This window comes from Aethalodelphis obliquidens, unplaced genomic scaffold (genome assembly GCF_003676395.1).
Source record: "Aethalodelphis obliquidens isolate GAN/ISIS:26980383/991018 unplaced genomic scaffold, ASM367639v1 scaffold6, whole genome shotgun sequence".
In the NCBI taxonomy this organism is placed as follows: domain Eukaryota; kingdom Metazoa; phylum Chordata; class Mammalia; order Artiodactyla; family Delphinidae; genus Aethalodelphis; species Aethalodelphis obliquidens.
In genome coordinates, this window is record NW_020837950.1 from 19,886,768 (window position 1) to 19,906,223 (window position 19,456).

A 19,456-nucleotide genomic window follows, 5' to 3' on the forward strand; every position below is an offset into this window, starting at 1 on the left:
ACAGTGGTTGAGAGTCCGCCTGCCGATGCAGGGGACACAGGTTCGTGCCCCGGTCCAGGAACATCCCACATGCCGCGGAGCGGCTGGGCCCATGAGCCATGGCCGCTGAGCCTGCGCGTCTGGAGCCTGTGCTCCGCAACGGGAGAGGCCACAACAGTGAGAGGCCCGCGTACCGCACAAAAAAAAAAAAAAGAGAGTCTCCAGGAGGGTTTAGAAAATGAATCTTGTGGTTTCATGATGGGCTTATCTGTGCCTTGTAGTTCTGATCTGAGTTGGTCATTTGAGGACAGGTCTTAACTTTTCTTGCTCATTTAAATAGTAGTAATGGATCCTGATCTCCACCAAACAAAAATAAAAACATAGTATTAAAACAAAAATTGAAACTCCACAAATCCTAACTTACTATCTAGAAGTAAAATATTTACTGGGTGAACCCAAGTTCTAAGGCTACATCAGAAACATGAGTGTTATTTGTGGCTGGGCCCTAAGTTCATAAGCAATGAATGGTTCTGATTCTGACTCAGGCTAATTAAGTTACATTAAGCAAGTCGTTTGACCTTCCAGTACTTCCATGGTTTCCTCATATGTAAAATAAAGATGATTCCTGTCTCAAAACATCTCTAAAGTGATAAAATGATATTGTGGATACAAAAGAGCTTGGAAAGGCTATGATAGTCATTGAAAATAAAACTATGAATAACATTTTCTGTTTATGAAGGTATATGTGTGTGTATGTACATAAACATAGAAATTGGTATATGTATGCATATGTATCAGGTAAATAGATGGTATATATGGATTTTACATTATTATCCAATTTATTTATGAAGTAATTTTGGAAAAAATATAAGACTTGAATAAATGTTTGTGGATGAATAAAGATTAACAGTACTCTAGTTAGAAAACAGGTGAATCATGAGAATTACTGTAAACTTAACCAGGTCAGTTTGGTCATTTGCAATTATTGGATGATTTTTGGTAGATATAGATAAATCTCCCATAGTTACAGATTGTTGGAAGTTTAGGTTGTTCTCCCACAAACTTACTACAAAATAGAAATGAAGGCAAATCTCAAATTCATTCTACCTCATATAAACACACAGTTATATGAAGCCTCAGGTTTCTAATCTTTTAGTCCTTTTTGATAGTATCTTTCTTTAAAGCCTTATCAAAGCACATGCAACAGTATTCTAGCTGAATTTCATGCATGAGTGAGGTGATAAAACCTGCCTGTAACTTTCTGGACATAGGATCTATTTTTTTTAATGTCTCACTGATGAAGTTTTTGAGTGCTGTGGCATAACCAAATTTTCCCCATAAGCTCTTTTGTTTATTTTTATGACTTGATTTTTGCATAGCCCAGTGATTTCTGGGAACATATATATGAGGTTTTATTGCAGAACTGACTATATTTACAATAAAGCTTCCTATGTGGTGTTTTCAGATGGCTGGAGTACTGTCCAGAAGCACAAACAGCATATGTCACCTGCGTAGAATCTATGCAACTCTATAACTACTCTTTCCCCTTTCTTTCTTTCTTTTCTTAGTTTTTTTCTTTCTTTCCTTCCTTTTTTTTCTTTCTTTCTTTTTTTTTTTTTTTTTTTGGTAAGAAGTGGTCAGTGGCCTAATCACATATGGATAATATTGTGCTGGGGGAAAGGAATATAAGTGTGCTTCTAGATAAGCCATGGGACTAACTGAAATTTTTAAAATGCAGGATGAACTTTCTTCTATCATTTAACTTGGAGTTTGCCCTGATTAATTTTATTTTCCTCAAGTTTTCACATATCACAGAATCCTATATAATAAACTGTTAGTATTGCGTGAGTAAATGTAAATACCCATAGAAGAACAGCTTGAAATTCCCCCCTTAAATACACCAGTGACAGAGCTAATATTGTAATGGGTAATGGCAACACCTGTCAGGCAGGAGCTGCTATAAATGGGCCAAAGTCATGGCCAATCCATAGAGATACTATGGATAGTACTCCTTTATTGAAAACAGAATATAGGATCTACTTTTTAGTCTCACTAAAAGACCACTGTGTTGATTAATAGATATAGCAATAATTTTGTCAAGTTACTTAAATTGAAGGAAAGTATTTTACAATCATTTTATCTTTCTTGTATGCAGAATTACAGAACCAGGAAAATTAACAATATTAAAAAATAGATATTGTCTAAACTAATGTTGAATGAAATTATAGAATCAGTGCAGCAAGTTTGAATTTATCAAATAATAACCACATGTGTGACTTTAACTCCCATGTTCAAGTCTATCAGCTCAGAGAGTATCCCACATCCACTGGTTCTCAGTATGATTGGGCCCTTGTAGGAATAACAGGGAATTTTAAAAACTTTCTGGGAAATCAGTTGCATTGTGTCAATGACATTTCTTCTTTGGACTATGGGTCACTGCCTCAAAGGTTGGTACCAATAACCATGGAGATTTTGTAATGTTCAAAATGAGGGTTGTAGTGATATTCATTTCTAGGCAAAGCAGAATCCTATTAAATAGAATCCACATAATTAGAAAGCTTTGTCAGAATTGTCCTACATGTATGTATGAGCCTTAATTATTTCTGTTTAAAAAAGATGAAGCTGAGGTTCTGTAAAACCCTAAATTGTCTATTGAATTATCAGTATGCATTTGGAGTAATCAGTATATTCATTTTCTACTGAATACTAATAATTTGAAAATGTGTGATACATGGATTATTATATCAGTGCTGAAACAGATCATTCATTGAAGCAGAACTCTTTGAAATGGAAAACTTCACAGACTTGAGTCATTCAGACCTGAGTTAAAATATTGGGTTTGGAAAAAAAAAAAAAATTGGGTTTGCCACTACTTACCTATAATTTCTGTCATGTCACTTAACTACTATAAGCCTCAAGATATTCATTTATAAAATGGGTATTATGTCTTGTTTACATGGTTGCTATAAGAATTAACTGAGAAAATATAATATTAAATTCCTGGCATATCCATTCTCTGTGCAAACAAATTGGTTCTAAGTCCCTTTAATTCTCTGATCCTAGTTTTGAATGGTATTTTATGACATCTGTAATTCAATAATTGATGCCATTTTATAGACTATACTTGATTTATAAAAGTACTATTTTGTTAGGGTTGGAAGACCAATACTGTGATCTAAGCTATAGTATACAGTAATGTATACTATACAGTATAGTATACAGTAATCTAAGCTATAGATACAGTAATGACTTTCTCCATTATAACTTGATAATGTTAATAATAGAGATTATCGGCTTTGGTAAATCTTGTAGTAATTCAAATATAGCCACAAAACTCCCACCAAAGCTCCTCCTGCTTGTGATATCACAGGGGCTAGCAGCAGCAAATTTTTCACCATACCAGCAGAATAGTAAAGTCTCCTCCAATGGAAGGAAGCTTACATGGTTGATCAAGTATGGTAATTGTCCAATGAAATGTGTAAATAACGAAATGTACTAGAGGAGTTGAGGTGTCTTTTTCATTTGGATCTGATAACCAGTTTTGCTTTTTCCTAACTACATATTGACAACAATGTATTGGGAAATCAGAATCAGTTTTATTTGTTTGTTTTGTATATATCACCCAAGGGATGCCTGAATATCTTATTGGTAAACAGTGGGTCTACATTCAAATTGGATTGATAGGGTTGCTTATGGAACACATGAGAATAAGTAATTTTCTTGTGGGTCACAGAGTCCTTACATAAATGATATGAAAAGAGATTGTGTGGATAATATTAAAATAAATCTACAAAAGTCTTAAATCACTGAATGTTTAAATTTAACTTTCTTAGAGCAGTATTTTTTATCCTTGAGGTTTTATTATTAAGAAGAAACCAGAATAAGTAAGAGTCCTTGTTTGGGGGGGGTGTTTATGATTGTTTGCTTATTTTTATTTTGCAGGAGTTATTACATATTTAAAGTTATTTTGTCACTGGCAATCTTGTGAGGGACATAATAGAAATAAATTCCAGCTGTCTCATTTTCCTACAATTGGACCTAAGGAATCTTAATAGGCCCTTTGATCAACTGTACAGATTAGGTAACTGCCTTTTAAATGGCATGAAATCAACTGTGTGAATCCAGTGTCATTAATATTCATTTTGATCTGAAATCTGTGTATTTTTACCTACTTTACTTGGAGAAACTTAAGAATATGATAATAGGTGTACCATGTTGTAGAGAATTTAGGATTTTTCCTGAAAGAATCAGAAAAGTCCTCTTACTTAAACTGTTTCAAGTTAACTTTTCAGGCCTGAGACATCCAGAATTTTTCTTTTTTTCAGTTGACTAGGCAAAGTCAAGGGACTTCATGAAATAAAAATTTGGTGTTGAGAGATTTCAAGGAGGGATAGCCTTGGTGAACTGCCCAGTCTTTGGATAAAAATACTAAAAGCCTAAACCTTTTGAAATGAGGATAAATAGAAAGAGAGGGACTGACTCAGGTTTAAATCATCTCAAGCTGATGGAATTAAGGTGTTCTGAGAGTGCTAGTTTCCCTAGCATAGTCATTTATCAGATGCAGTTATAAGGTCTCTCTTATCAAAGAGAACAGTTGATATTATATTAGCTTTGTAATATTTTATGTACATTTTCTAGTGTGCAATTAAAAATAACAAGACATTTCAGGAGGCAATGACATATCACTGAAAGCAAGAGAAACAACAGACAATAGAAAGAGACCTATAGAGAATCCAAGTAATGGAGATATTAAGAGTAAATAATATGAAAGAATATTGAGATTGGTATAGAAGTATAAAATATTTTAAGAAGTAAGTATAAATTCTTGATGAATATATAATGAAAAATGTTTAACTGAATTTAAGAGCTAAATCAATTAGTTAAACAATAGATTAGGCACAGGTAAAGAGATGAAGTCTGTGAATAGGGACATGGGTCAAAAGAAAATATCAAGACAAATTTAAAAAAACAAAAAAATAATAAACATAAAAGGTTAAAACAGAGATATGATAAAGGTGACAGTATAATTTATTTCTAAACTGAAAGAGTTTTGAAAGTAAAATTCATCACTTAGTTAACAGATATTAATTGATATTCATAGGTGGAAATTTTGACAGATTGGTCAAACCAGGACACATGGTGACTCTACACAGATGATATAGTTAAAAGGCCAAACATTCCTGAAAGTATAATTCAAGCCACAGAAAGGGATAATTGAGAAAATGGAGAGAATAAATGTTCATAAAAATAATGGTAAAGAATTTTCCAAAACTGATGAAAAATACCAAGCCAATGAAATCTCTTCAGGACTATGAAGCCATTCAAACTCTGTCCAAGCTTAATTCCCTTTTTGGTATGAAAGATTAGATTTATAACAAATAAATCATCCAAGTAAATACTCAAAAAGAAAAAACAAAACTATTGGAATGAACTAACACAGGCACATATTGTTGCAAGTGACAACCAGAGTGTGAGTTTCACATTTTAGTGGCTAAACTCTGAATGACCAGCTTGCCATATTCTTGACTTGAGGAACCAAAAGAAGGTGCCTCATGTATGAGCCACAGGACAATGCACAGAAAAGCTTAGCAAAGACAGAACCAGAGAGAGTATATCACAAAGTTAGTGCATAATCTCTGCCATTTTGTCTACCTGATTATTGCTGTTCATACACATGATAGACAAAGAGCATTCTAAATTGAGATCCAAATCGTTGTAGCTTTCAGACATGACAAATTTGCAGTTTGAGTGTTACTGAGTTAATTGTCAGTTAAAAACAAAAATAATTTTTGAACCCTTATCATGGAACCCAGAACAATATGAACACTCTAACCAAGGTCATGGAGAGTGAGGGGTAGCCAGAATGGTGGTGGAGCTATCCTACCATCCCAAGCTGAAGCTGCCTCAGAGGTATACCACGGCTGTTCATGTTGCATCTTCCTGTGCTTCAGTTTTCCTTAAAAACTAATAATAGAGTTGCTGTATGATCCAACAATCGCACTTCTGGGCATATATCTAGAAAAAAACTATAACTCAGAAAGATACATGCACCCCAGTGTTTACAGCACCACTAGTACCCAAGACATGAAAGCAATCTAAATGTCCATTGACAGATGAATGGGTAAAGAAGACGTGGTATATATACACAATGGAATACTACACAGCCATAAAAAAGAATGAAATAATACCATTTGCAGCAACATGGCTGGACCTAGAGATTATCATAGTAAATGAAGTCAGAAAGATAAATACCATATGATATCACTTATATGTGGAATCAAAAATATGACACAAATGAACATATTTATGAAACAGAAACAGACTCATATAGAAAAAAACTTATGTTGACCAAAGGGGAAAAGGGGTGGGGGGTGATAACATAGGGGTTGGGATTAGCAGATACAAACTACTATATATAAAATAAACAATAAGGTCCTACTGTACAGCATAGGGAACTATATTCAATATCCTGTAATAAACCATAATGAAAAAGAATACGAAAAAGAATATGTATATATATGTATAATTGAATCACTTTGTCGTACACCAGAAACTAACACAACATTGTAAATCAACTATACTTCAATTAAAAAAAAAACCAACAACTATGTACTGCTTAAAAGAGACATGCTTAGAAAAATAAAAATTAGCTTCTGCATACATATATTTTATTATTCTATATAAAAGAAAGTTGGAAAACTCTTTTAATATCAGAATAAGATAAAATGTTTAGTTAAAAACTGACATTTAATAATGATAAAAATTGGGGGATAGCAGAAATATATAGCAATTCTAAATTTTAAGGTCCCATTAACATAATTTCAAATACATAAAACCAATTAGAGCTGCAAAGATAAATAAATACATCAACAATTACATTTGGGAATTTTCAGATAATTATCAGTTACATATAGAAAAAGTAGACTGAAAATTAGAAAATGTATAGAAAATTTTAACAAAAATGAAGTCAATCATGCCCTAATTGTCATATAAACAACATTGCATCCAACAAATGAAGAATAAAGATCTCTTTAGATTGCTCAAAGATAATTGAATGAAATTGAACATATGCTGATGCATAAAGCAAGTATCAACATTTCAAATGAATGAAATCATAGAGTATGTTTCAGACCCAGTGGAATTATGATGGATATTATGACAAAAGGAAAGCTAGAATTCCCACCAATAATTTGAATTCATATAATATATTTCTCATAACTTTTATTTTTATTTATTTATTTTAACATTTTTATAAGACTATAATTGTTTTACAATGGTGTGTTAGTTTTTGCTTTATAACAAAGTGAATCAATTATACATATACATATGTGCCCATATCACTTCCCTCTTGCATCACCCTCCCTCCCACCCTCCCTATCCCACCCCTCTAGGTGCTCACAAAGCACCCAGCTGATCTCCCTGTGCTATGCAGCTGTTTCCCACTAGCTGTCTATTTTACGTTTGGTAGTGTATATATGTCCATGCCACGCTCTCACTTTGTCAAAGCTTACCATACGCCCTCCCCATATCTTCAAGTCCATTCTCTAGTAGGTCTGCATCTTTATTCCCATCTTGCCCCTAGGATCTTCCGACCATTTTTTTTCTTTTTTTAGATTCTATATATATGTGTTAGCATACAGTATTTGTTTTTCTCTTTCTGACTTACTTCACTGTGTATGACAGTCTCTAGGTCCATCCACATCACTACAAATAACTCAGTTTTGTTCCTTTATATGGCTGAGTAATATTCCATTGTATATATGTGCCACATCTTCTTTATCCATTCATCTGTTGTTCGACACTTAGGTTGCTTCCATGTCCTCACTATTGTAAATAGAGCTTCAGTGAACATTTTGGTACATGACTCTTTTTGAATAATGGTTTTCTTAGGGTATATGCCCAGTAGTGGGATTGCTGGGTTGTATGGTAGTTCTATTTTGAGTTTTTTAAGGAACCTCCATACTGTTCTCCATAGTGGCTGTATCAATTTACATTCCCACCAACAATGCAAGAGGGTTCCCTTTTCTCCACATCCTCTCCAGCATTTATTGTTTGTAGATTTTTTGATGCTGGCCATTCTGACCGGTGTGAGATGATATCTCATTGTAGTTTTGATTTGCATTTCTCTAAGGATTAATGATGTTGAGCATTCTTTCATTTGTTTGTTGGCAATCTGTATATCTGCTTTGGGGAAATGTCTATTTAGGGCGTCTGCCCATTTTTGGATTGGGTTGTTTGTTTTTTTGATATTGAGCTGCATGAGTTGCTTGTATGTTTTGGAGATTAATCCTTTGTCACTTGCTTCATTTATAAATATTTTCTCACATTCTGAGGGTTGTCTTTTCGTCTTGTTTATGGTTTCCTTTGCTGTGCAAAAACTTTGAACTTTCATTAGGTCCCATTTGTTTATTTTTGTTTTTATATCCATTTCTCTAGGAGGTGGGTCAAAAAGGATCTTGCTCTGATTTATATCATAGAGTGTTCTGCCTATGTTTTCCTATAAGAGTTTTATACCATCTGGCCTTACATTTAGGTATTTAATCCATTTTGAGTTTATTTTTCTGTGTGGTGTTAGGGATTGTTCTAATTTCATTCTTTTACATGTAGTGGTCCAGTTTTCCCAGCACCACTTATTGAAGAGGCTGTCTTTTCTCCACTGTATATTCTTGCCTCCTTTATCAAAGATAAGGTGAACATATGTGTGTGGGTTTATCTCTGGGCTTTCTATCCTGTTCCATTGATCTAAATTTCTGTTTTTATGCCAGTACCATACTGTCTTGATTACTGTAGCTTTGTAGTATAGTCTGAAGTTAGGGAGCCTGATGCGTCCAGCTCTGTTTTTCATTCTCAAGATAGCTTTGGCTATTTGGGGTCTTTTATGTTTCCATACAAATTGTGAAATTTGTAGTTCTAGTACTGTGAAAATAGCCAGTGGTGTTTTGATAGGGATTGCATTGAATCTGTAAATTACTTTGGGTAGTAGAGTCATTTTCACAATGTTGATTCTTCCAATCCAAGAACATGGTATATCTCTCCATTTGTTTGTATCATCTTTAATTTCTTTCATCAGTGTCTTATAATTTTCTGCATAGAGTTCTTTTGTCTCCTTAGTTAGGTTTATTTTAGATATTTTATTCTTTTTGTTGCAATGGTAAATGGGAGTGTTTTCTTGATTTCACTTTCAGATTTTTCGTCATTAGTGTATAGGAATGCCAGAGATTTCTGTGCATTAATTTTAAATCCTGCTACTTTACCAAATTCATTGATTAGCTCTAGTAGTTTCCTGGTAGCATCTTTAGGACTCTCTATGTATAGTATCATGTCACCTACAAACAGTGACAGCTTTACTTCTTTTCCAATTTGGATCTCTTTTATTTCTTTTTCTTCTCTGATTGCTGTGGCCAAAAGTTCCAATACTATGTTGAAAAATAGTCGTGAGAGTGGGCAACCTTGTCTTGTTCCTGATCTTAGTGGAAATGCTTTCAGTTATTTACCATTCAGAACGATGTTGGCTGTGGGTTTGTCATTTATGGCCTTATTATGTTGAGGAAAGTTCCCTCTATGCCTTCTTTTTGGAGGGTTTTTATCATAAATGGGTGTTGAATTTTGTTGAAAGCTTTCTCTGCATCTCTTGAGATGCTCATATGCTTTTTCTCCCTCAATTTGTTAATATGGTGTATCATGTTGATTGATTTGTGTATATTGAAGTATCCTTGCATTTCTCGGATAAACCCCACTTGATCATAGTGTATGATCCTTTTAATGTGCTGTTGGATTCCTTTTGCTAGTATTTTGTTGAGCATTTTTGCATCTGTGTTCATCAGTGATATTGGCCTGTAGTTTTCTTTGTGACATCTTTGTCTGGTTTTGGTATCAGAGTGATGGTGGGCTTTTAGAATGAGTTTGGAAGTGTTCCTCCCTTTGCTATATTTTGGAAGAGTTTGAGAAGGACAGTTGTTAGCTCTTCTCTAAATGTTTGATAGAATTCGCCTGTGAAGCCATCTGGTCCTGAGCTTTTGTTTGTGGGAAAATTTTTAATCACAGTTTCAAATTCAGTGCTTGTGATTGGTCTGTTCATATTTTCTATTTCTTCCTGGTTCAGTCTCGGAAGGTTGTGCATTTCTAAGAATTTGTCCATTTCTTCCAGGTTGTCCATTTTATTGGCATATAGTTACCTGTAGTAATCTCTCATGATAGTTTGTATTACTGCAGTGTCAGTTGTTACTTTCCCTTATTCATTTCTAATTCTATTGATTTGAGTCTTCTACCTTTTTTTCTTGATAAGTCTGGCTAATGGTTTATCAATTTTGTTTATCTTCTCAAGGAACCACCTTTTAGTTTTATTGATCTTTGCTATGGTTTCCATCATTTCTTTTTCATTTATTTCTCATCTGATCTTTATGATTTCTTTCCTTTTGCTAACTTTGGGGTCTCTCATTCTTCTTTCTCTAATTGCTTTATGTGTAAGTTTAGCTTGTTTATTTTAGATGTTTCTTCTTTCTTAAGGTAGGCTTGTATAGGTATGAACTTCCCTCTTAGAAGACCTTTTATGGCACCCTATAGGTTTTGGGCTGTTATGTTTTCATTGTTATTTGTTTCTAGGTATTTTTTGATTTCCTCTTTGATTTCTTCAGTGATCTCTTGGTTATTAAGTAGTGTGTTGTTTAGTATCCATGTGTTTTTATTTCTTACAGATTTTTTCCTGTAATTGATATCTAGTCTCATAGCATTGTGGTCAGAAAAGATACTTGATACGATTTCAATTTTCTTAAATTTACCAAGGCTTGATTGGTGACCCAGGATATGAGCTATCCTGGAGAATGTTCCTTGAGCACCTGAGAAGAATGTGTATTCTATTGTTTTTAGATGGAATGTACAATAAATATCAGTTAAGTCCATCTTGTTTAATGTATTATTTAAAGCTTGTGTTTCCTTATTTATTTTCATTTTGGATGATCTGTCCATTGGTGAAAGTGGGGTGTTAAAGTTCCCTACTATGATTGTGTTCCTGTCAATTTCCCCTTTTATGGCTGTTAGTATTTGCCTTATGTATTGAGGTGCTCCTATGTTGGTTGCATAAGTATTTACAATTGTTATATCCTCTTCTTGGATCGATCCCTTGATCATTATGTAGTGTCCTTCTTTGTCCCTTGTAATAGTCTTTGTTTTAAAGTCTATTTTGTCTGATATGAGAATTGCTATTCCAGCTTTCTTTTGGTTTCCATTTGCATGGTATATCTTTTTCCATCCCCTCACCTTCAGTCTGTATGTGTCCCTACATCTGAAATGGGTCTCTTGCAGACAGCACATATACAGGTCTTGTTTTTCTGTCCATTCAGCCAATCTATGTCTTTTGGTTGGAGCATTTAATCCATTTATATTTAAGGTAATTATCCATATGTATGTTCCTATTACCATTTTCTTAATTGTTTTGTGTTTATTATTGTAGGTCTTTTCCTTCTCATGTGTTCCTGCCTAGAGAAGTTCCTTTAGCATTTGTTGTAAAGCTAGTTTGGTGGTGCTGAATTCTCTTAGCTTTTGCTTGTCTGTAAAGCTTTTAGTTTCTCTGTCAAATCTGAATGAGATCCTTGCTGTGTAGAGTAATCTTGGTTGCAGCTTTTTCTCCTTCATCACTTTAAATATGTCCTGCCACTCCCTTCAGGCTTGCAGAGTTTCTGCTGAAAGATCATTTATGTGTTATTTGTTATTTTTCCCTTGCTGCTTTTAATATTTGTTCTTTGTATTTAATTTTTGATAGTTTGATTAATATGTGTCTTGGCATGTTTCTCCTTGGACTTATCCTGCATGTGACTCTCTGTGCTTCCTGGAGTTGATTAACTATTTCCTTTCCCATATTAGGGAAGTTTTCAGCTATAATCTCTTCAAACATTTTTTCAGTCCCTTTATTTTTCTCTTCTTCTTCTGGGAACCCTATAATTTGAATGTTGGTGCATTTAATGTTGTCCCAGAGGTCTCTGAGACTGCCCTCAATTATTTTCATTCTTTATTCTGCTCTGCAGTAGTTATTTCTACTATTTTATCTTCCAGGTCACTTATCCGTTCTTCTGCCTCAGTTATTCTGCTATTGATCTCTTCTATAGAATTTTTAATTTCATTTGTGTTGCTTATCACTGGTCGTTTGCTCTTTAGTTCTTCTAGGTCCTTATTAAACATTTCTTGTATTTTCTCCATCCTATTTCCAAGAATTTGGATCATCTTTCTATCATTATTCTGAATTCTTTTTCAGGTAGACTGCCTATTTCCTCTTCATTTGTTAGGTCTGGTGGTTTTCTGCCTTGCTCCTTCATCTGCTGTGTGTTTCTCTGTCTTCTCATTTTGCTTAACCTACCGTGTTTGGGGTCTCCTTTTTGCAGGCTGCAGGATCGTAGTTTCTGTTGTTTTCGGTGTCTGTCCCCAGTGGCTAAGTTTGGTTCAGTGCATTGTGTAGGTTTCCTGGTGGAGGGGACTAGTGCCTGTTTTCTGGTGGATGAGGCTGGATCTTTTGTTTCTTGTGGGCAGGTCCACACCTGTTGGTGTGTTTTGGGGTGTCTGTGGCCTTATTATGATTTTAGGCAGCCTCTGTGCTAATGCATGGTGTTGTGTTCCTGTCCTGCTAGTTGTTTGGCATGGGGTGTCTTGCACTGTAACTTGCTGGTCATTGAGTGGAGCTGGGTTTTAGTGTTGAGATGGAGATCTCTTGGAGATTTTCACCACTTGATATTACTTGGAGCTGGGAGGTCTCTTGTGGACAATGTCCTGCACTTGGCTCTCCCACCTCAGTGGCACAGCCCTGATGCCTGGCTGGAGCACCAAGAGCCTGTCCTCCACACAGCTCTGAATCAAAGGGAGAAAAAACAGAAAGAAAGAAAGAAGATAAAGTAAAATAAAGTAAAGTAAAATAAAATAAAGGTATTAAAATAAAAAATAATTATTAAGAAAAAAAAAATTTTATGTATAAAAGAAATGCAAAAACGGACAGACAGAATCGTAGGAGAAATGGTAAAAGCAAAGCTATACAGACAAAATCACACACAGAAGCGTACACATACACACTCACAAAAAGAGAAAAAGGGAAAAAATATATATATCGTTCCTCCCAAAGTCCACCTCCCTTAATTTGGGATGATTCATTGTCTATTCATGTATTCCACAGGTGCAGGGTACATCAAGTTGATTGTGGAGATTTAATCCTCTGCGCCTGAGGCTGCTAGGATACATTTCCCTTTCTCTTGTTTGTTCGCACAGTTCCCGGGGTTCAGCTTTGGATTGGGCCCCGCCTCTGTGTGTAGGTCACATGAGGGCATCTGTTCTTCACTCAGACAGGACGGGGTTAAAGGAGCAGCTGATTCGGGGCTCTGGCTCCCTCAGGCCGGGGGGAGGGAGGGGTACAGATTGCAGGGAGAGCCTGCAGCGGCAGAGGCCGGCGTGACATTGTACCAACCTGAGGCGCACCGTGCGTTCTCCTGGGGAAGTTGTCCCTGGATCACGGGACCCTGGAAGTGGCGGGCTGCACAGGCTCCCAGGTGGCGTGGTGTGGAGAGTGACCCTTGCTTGCACACAGGCTTCTTGGTGGCAGCAGCAGCAGCGTTAACGTCCCATTCCCGTCTCTGTGATCCGCGCTGATAGCCGCTGCCTGCGCCTGTCTCTGGAGCTCCTTTAAGTGGCGTTCTTAATCCGCTCTCATGCACCAGGAAACAAAGAGGCAAGAAAAAGTCTTTTGCCTCTTCGGCAGCTCCAGACCTTTTCTCGTACTCCCTCCCGGCTAGCTGTGGTGCACTAGCCCCTTCAGGTTGTGTTCACGCTGCCAACCCCAGTCCTCTCCCTGTGATCCGACCAAAGCCCAAGCCTCAGCTCCCAGTCCCGCCCGCCCTGGAGGGTGAGCAGACAAGCCTCTCGGGCTGGTGAGTGCTGGTCGGCACCAATCCTCTGTGCAGGAATCTCTCCACTTTGTCCTTCGCACCCCTGTGGCTGCGCTCTCCTCCGTGGCTCCAAAGCTCCCCGCTCCACCACCCGCAGTCTGCCCGCGAAGGGGCTTCCTAGTGTGTGGAAACCTTTCCTCCTTCACAGCTTCCCACTGGTGCAGGTCCCGTCCCTATTCTTTTTTTTTTTTTTTTAAAGAAGATGTTGGTGGTAGGAGTTTATTAATTAATTAATTTATTTTTGCTGTGTTGGGTCTTCATTTCTGTGCGAGGCCTTTCTCTAGTTGTGGCAAGTGGGGGGCCACTCTTCGTCGCCGTGTGCGGGCCTCTCACTATCGCGGCCTTTCTTGTTGAGGAGCACAGGCTTCAGACGCGCAGGCTCAGTAGTTGTGGCTCACAGGCCTAGTTGCTCTGCGGCACGTGGGATCCTCCCAAACCAGGGCTCAAACCCGTGTCCCCTGCGTTAGCAGGCAGATTCTCAACCACTGCGCCACCAGAGAAGCCCCCGTCCCTATTCTTTTGTCTGTTTTTTCTTTTTTCTTTTGCCCTACCCAGGTGCCTGAGGAGTTTCTTGCCTTTTGGGAGGTCTGAGGTCTTCTGCCAGCGTTCAGTAGGTGTTCTGTAGTAGTTGTTCCACATGTAGATGTATTTCTGATGTATTTGTGGGGAGGAAGGTGATCTCCGCATCTTACTGTTCTGCCATCTTGAAGCTCCTACCCTCCTAACTTTTAGATTTAAAGCAAACATCACAATGGAAGTGAGTAAATTTGACATATCAAAATTTGGGCAATGCAGTTATATTTCACTAATAGGAAATTTAAAAAGGGGACTGAGCATCAATTATCCAAGACTATGATAAATAAAGTTAGAAAAAATCAACAAATCATACCTAAAAATAGCAAAAGGTAGAAAACAATACAGAAATGAATAGATATTATTAAAATTGAAAATCAACCTATGATAGAGGTGATTAACTAAGGCACCTTCTGCCTTAGTTCTTTGTAAAGACCAATACAATTGAGAAATGCCTGGAACCTCTGGCAAGAATGATCAAGGAAGAGAGTAACTAATAAGTAACCAATATCATAAATGTGAAAATGTTACTAAATATATCTCTAATTTTAGAGAAATTTATAAATCTGGGTGTTATTATGAATGTTAGGTCAATAATTTTGGAAAACTAACTGTATACGTTCTAGAAAAATAAATTTACCAGAAGCTCACATAAGATAAAACATTAGAATTGTTGATATATATTTAATGTTTAGTGACTTCCTATAACTCTAGGCCCAGATTGGTTCACTGATGAATTCTAACAAATATTTAAGGAGGGAATAGCATCTCTCTTTACAAAAGCTCTAATAATAAGAAGAGGAGAAAAGATATTTCTCAACTCTTTATGAAATCAACATCGCTTTGATATCAAAACTTGACAAGTTCATGGTAATAAAAATACAAATCAGTCTTACGAACGTAGAAGCAAAAATCCTAAACAAATATCAGCCAATAAAACTCAGTGGTTTAAAGAGGTTGTTACATCAAGAACCAAGGAGGTAGTATTTTAGGAATTCTAGAATGGTTTGCTATTTGAAAATCTATCAATACAGTTCAGTATGTTAATATACTACTACTAATAAAAATGATATAATTATTTCAAAATATTCAGAAAAATAATTTGATATTATTCAGTACCCATTCATAAGCAATCATTGGAAACTAGGATTAGAGGATAACTTTATTAAGATGATAACTATACTTAGCGTATTCAGAATAGATCACATATATCTGCGAATTTTTTTAAAAAGTCTGCTTTGGTACTTCATGGTACTTCATCTCCTTACAAAGCTGTATGTAATTTCCTTTGTGTTGGGAACCATGTTATACAATTAATTTTGTGTTTTTCTTTGGCAAATACAAATACTGGGAAAATAGTACACAGTTAATTACAAAGTCAGTGCTTTTTCGTCTCTTTACTTGGAATTCTGTTGATTCATATCTTTGTATTGCTAATTCCTTCTCTTTATTCTGATTTACTCAAAGATCATCTTTTCAAATCATCTTGGCCAAAATGATTCCCTGAGGTCTCTCTGAACAAGTATTCAGCTAAGTTACCAGGGATAAAAATAATCACCATATGTGATTACACATTCATACTTGCATGTCACAATATTTTTTGAGTGCTTCTAAGTGTCAAGGGTTCTTCTACTTACCAAGGATAGAGTAGTGATGAAAACACAATCCCTGATGTGCTTTATTTTGGAAGGAGTGAGACAGTTAAAATAACAAATATTAAAACTTCAGAAAATGACAAAGACTCCTTGATAATAAATCACAGTAGCAGATATAAAACAAATTGTTGTAGTACTTTTCATCCTTGGGTTCTTCCTTTCAGTGGCCACCTAAGATTAATAATATATGTTCATAATTCAAGAAAATACATTGTGATAATCACTTTTGGCTTAAAGTGATTTAAGCCAAAAAAACAGTGAAAGGAGATTATATACATATTTTTATGGTAATCCTTACAACTAAATTAAAAATAAAGTCTATGTGTTTTGATGAACATTTTAAAATAATAGTACCACATACTGAGGACTTTCAAGTATATTTAAAACAATTTTAATGGATTATTTAGTAGAAGTTCTATATTAATAATATCACTTTTCCTTTCCTCTAACCTCCAGAATTTATACTACAATTTGTAGAGCACACACTTTTTTTTATAAAGCTCTTGTCATTTTGTAGTGGTGCATTACTAATCAGACAATTATTCCATACTGGTAAAACATTACTTAAAGTATTTATTATAGCTTATAGACTATTAAAGTTACCCAGTTATAAATTGCTTACATTACCTAAGGTGTCATTTGCTACACAGTTCAAAACTACTTGTCCTTTCTCAAAGCAAGTGTTGCATAATTATAGTAAGTGACTGCAATTATAAACACATAACTTTCAAGAATGACATTTATTGACTTAATTGAAGTAAATTTCCATGAAATTTTTTCCCTTAAACATAAAATTAATAAAAACTGTCCTTTGTAGAAAATCTCAATCATGTACATTTTGTAATTTTTACCTCCTGTGTTCATTTATGTATTCTTTTGTTCAATGAATACTTTTAGAATATTTAGTATATATAAGGAAATGTACACAAGAAAGTCAACAGAACAAGCACTATAAGGTAATGGGTGTTAATTAAACTGTCAAGCAAATGGCATCTGTGGCTTATTATTAGGAGTAGAAGTCTGAACACTTCTGTCCACTGCATTTTGATATCAGAGTTGCCAGAGAAAACACAATGCAGTCAAGCATTGGATGGAAAAATGATTTACTCACCTAGAGATAAGGCAGAGCAAGATTAACTTCATTAGTGGATATCAGTACCCCATTGCCAGCAGGTCCCTCCCAGCAGTGAACACAGGGCAATTAACCTGCAGAAATCCCTTTTGTGCTGCAGCAAAATGATCCTGTCCCCTCCTGGCAAGGGACAGATATAGTAGTGGGTTGGCCAGGTGCCATATGAGGCACATGCTTAAGCAAAACAAAGAAATACACATTGAGTCTGAACAGCAAAAGCCATTCCCACACAATGTGATAAATGCAGCACAAGCTGTGAGGTTTCTTTATCTGTTGGTAAAGAAGTGTTCCTTCCTCAAGGCCCATTCTTATGTGGCCAAGTAGAAACCCAAAAACTGCATGTAGGATATTGCCTTTCCCAACAGAATTCCTGCTGAATGCATGCTCAGTGGGAGCCACCTAGGAGATTGGCCCACCCATATGCAATCTTAGCTTGACTTGGTAAATGTATGGTGGCTAAATTGAGAGAGACTACATTCTACGATAATCCATATTGGTCAGATTATATGGAATTCTACCTTATTTTTAACATCGTATCTTAGAAGAGCATTACTGTAAGACTGTACATAGAGAAAAATATTCAGAACAGTAAGACTGGAAATTTTCATTTAAGGCAGAGTTGAAGGAGTTGGGGATGTCCAGTGCTAGCCAAAGAAAAATAAAATGTATATTGAGGAAAGATAAAGGAAGTATAATTTGTGCTAAATTTCTCATAATAAGGGTGCAATTCTCAATAAGGTTCTAATTTACATAGTAATTTATATGTAAATACAAAATAAATTTACAATAATTAATAAAAATGTTTTAAAGAGACAGAAACATAGAGTTAAAGTAGACCCAAAAAAAACTATAAAAGATATAAATGGGAGATGCTCTCTGGAAGTAGCCGGTGGTGAAAGGAGCATGGTGGGCAAAGATGATTCAGGCAATTCTGGTTTTCAATAATCACGGGAAGCCCCGGCTAGTCCGCTTCTACCAGCGTTTCCCAGAAGAAATTCAACAGCAGATTATTTGAGAGACCTTCCATCTAGTTCTCAAGCGGGATGACAACATCTGTAACTTCTTGGAGGGTAGAAGTTTGACAGGTGGCTCTGACTACAAACTGATTTATCAGCATTTTGCTACCCTCTATTTTGTATTTTGTGTGGATTCATCAGAGAGTGAACTTGGACCTCATCCAGGTTTTTGTGGAGACTCTGGATATGTATTTCAAAATGTTTGTGAATTGGATTTGATCTTCCATATGGATAAGGTGCACTACATTCTTCAGGAGGTGGTGATGGGTGGGATGGTGTTGGAAACAAACATGAATGAAATCGTGGCTCAGGTTGAAGCTCAGAACAGGCCGGAGAAATCCAAGGGTGGCCTTTCAGCAGCGCCCGCCCGGGCCGTGTCTGCCGTAAAAAACATCAACCTGCCAGAGATGCCTCGGAATATCAACATTGGCGATCTCAACATCAAGGTCCCCAACCTGTCCCAGTTTGTCTGAGGGTGGAAGATGGCTGAACTGAGTCCTTGGAACCAGCAAAGCTGAGCCAGTCCTGCAGCAAAACCTGCTCTGCGCCCTGGAGGAGGAGTCCCACCTCAGGCAGTGGCCCCTGCTGTCCTGAATCGGGAAGGAGTCCTGTGTCCACTGCCAGCCTGTGCTTGCATCTCACCTATGGAGCACATGCCTAGTGGCTCTACTAGAGTTGGCACAGCCAGAATCCTTTTGTATAGCCACAATGTCTCATCACCATCTCCTGTGGCATACACTCCTCACTGCCACAGTCCTGGCTCTGCTCTCCCAGGTGTTTATGTGCAGGACACAATCCAAATCATAAGCCTGTTGTTTGCCTGCCCCCACATTTCTGCCAATAGGGAGGGCACACCCCCACAGCCAGATGGGTCCCCCTCAAAGGGGAGAGGCCCTGTGTCTGTAGAAGGCAAAGCTGACAACATGTGGAACATAGAATTATGACTCTTCCAGGTTTAAAATACATTCTTCTCCTGAGGAGCAGAGGGGTCAGTTATGAATGATGAGTCTTCTTTGTCCAGGAAGCCCACTGCTGTCTACACCAGCTTCTGGAGCACGAGAGCATGAGCTGGGGTCATGTGTTCTAGACCTGGCACAGGGGAAGGCTGGGGACACGGGCTGCCTGCTGGCTGAGACCGGTGGCAGTGCAGCATCTTCTCCCCAGTGTGCGAGGGGTCCCTGC

The 19,456-nt window shown here is 36.7% G+C and overlaps 1 pseudogene; it reads left to right on the forward strand.

The window, feature by feature from the left end:
* The first annotated feature begins 18,159 nt into the window (after positions 1 to 18,159).
* LOC113618690 (AP-3 complex subunit sigma-2 pseudogene) lies at positions 18,160 to 18,816 on the forward strand (annotated as a pseudogene).
* Positions 18,817 to 19,456: the final 640 nt, after the last annotated feature.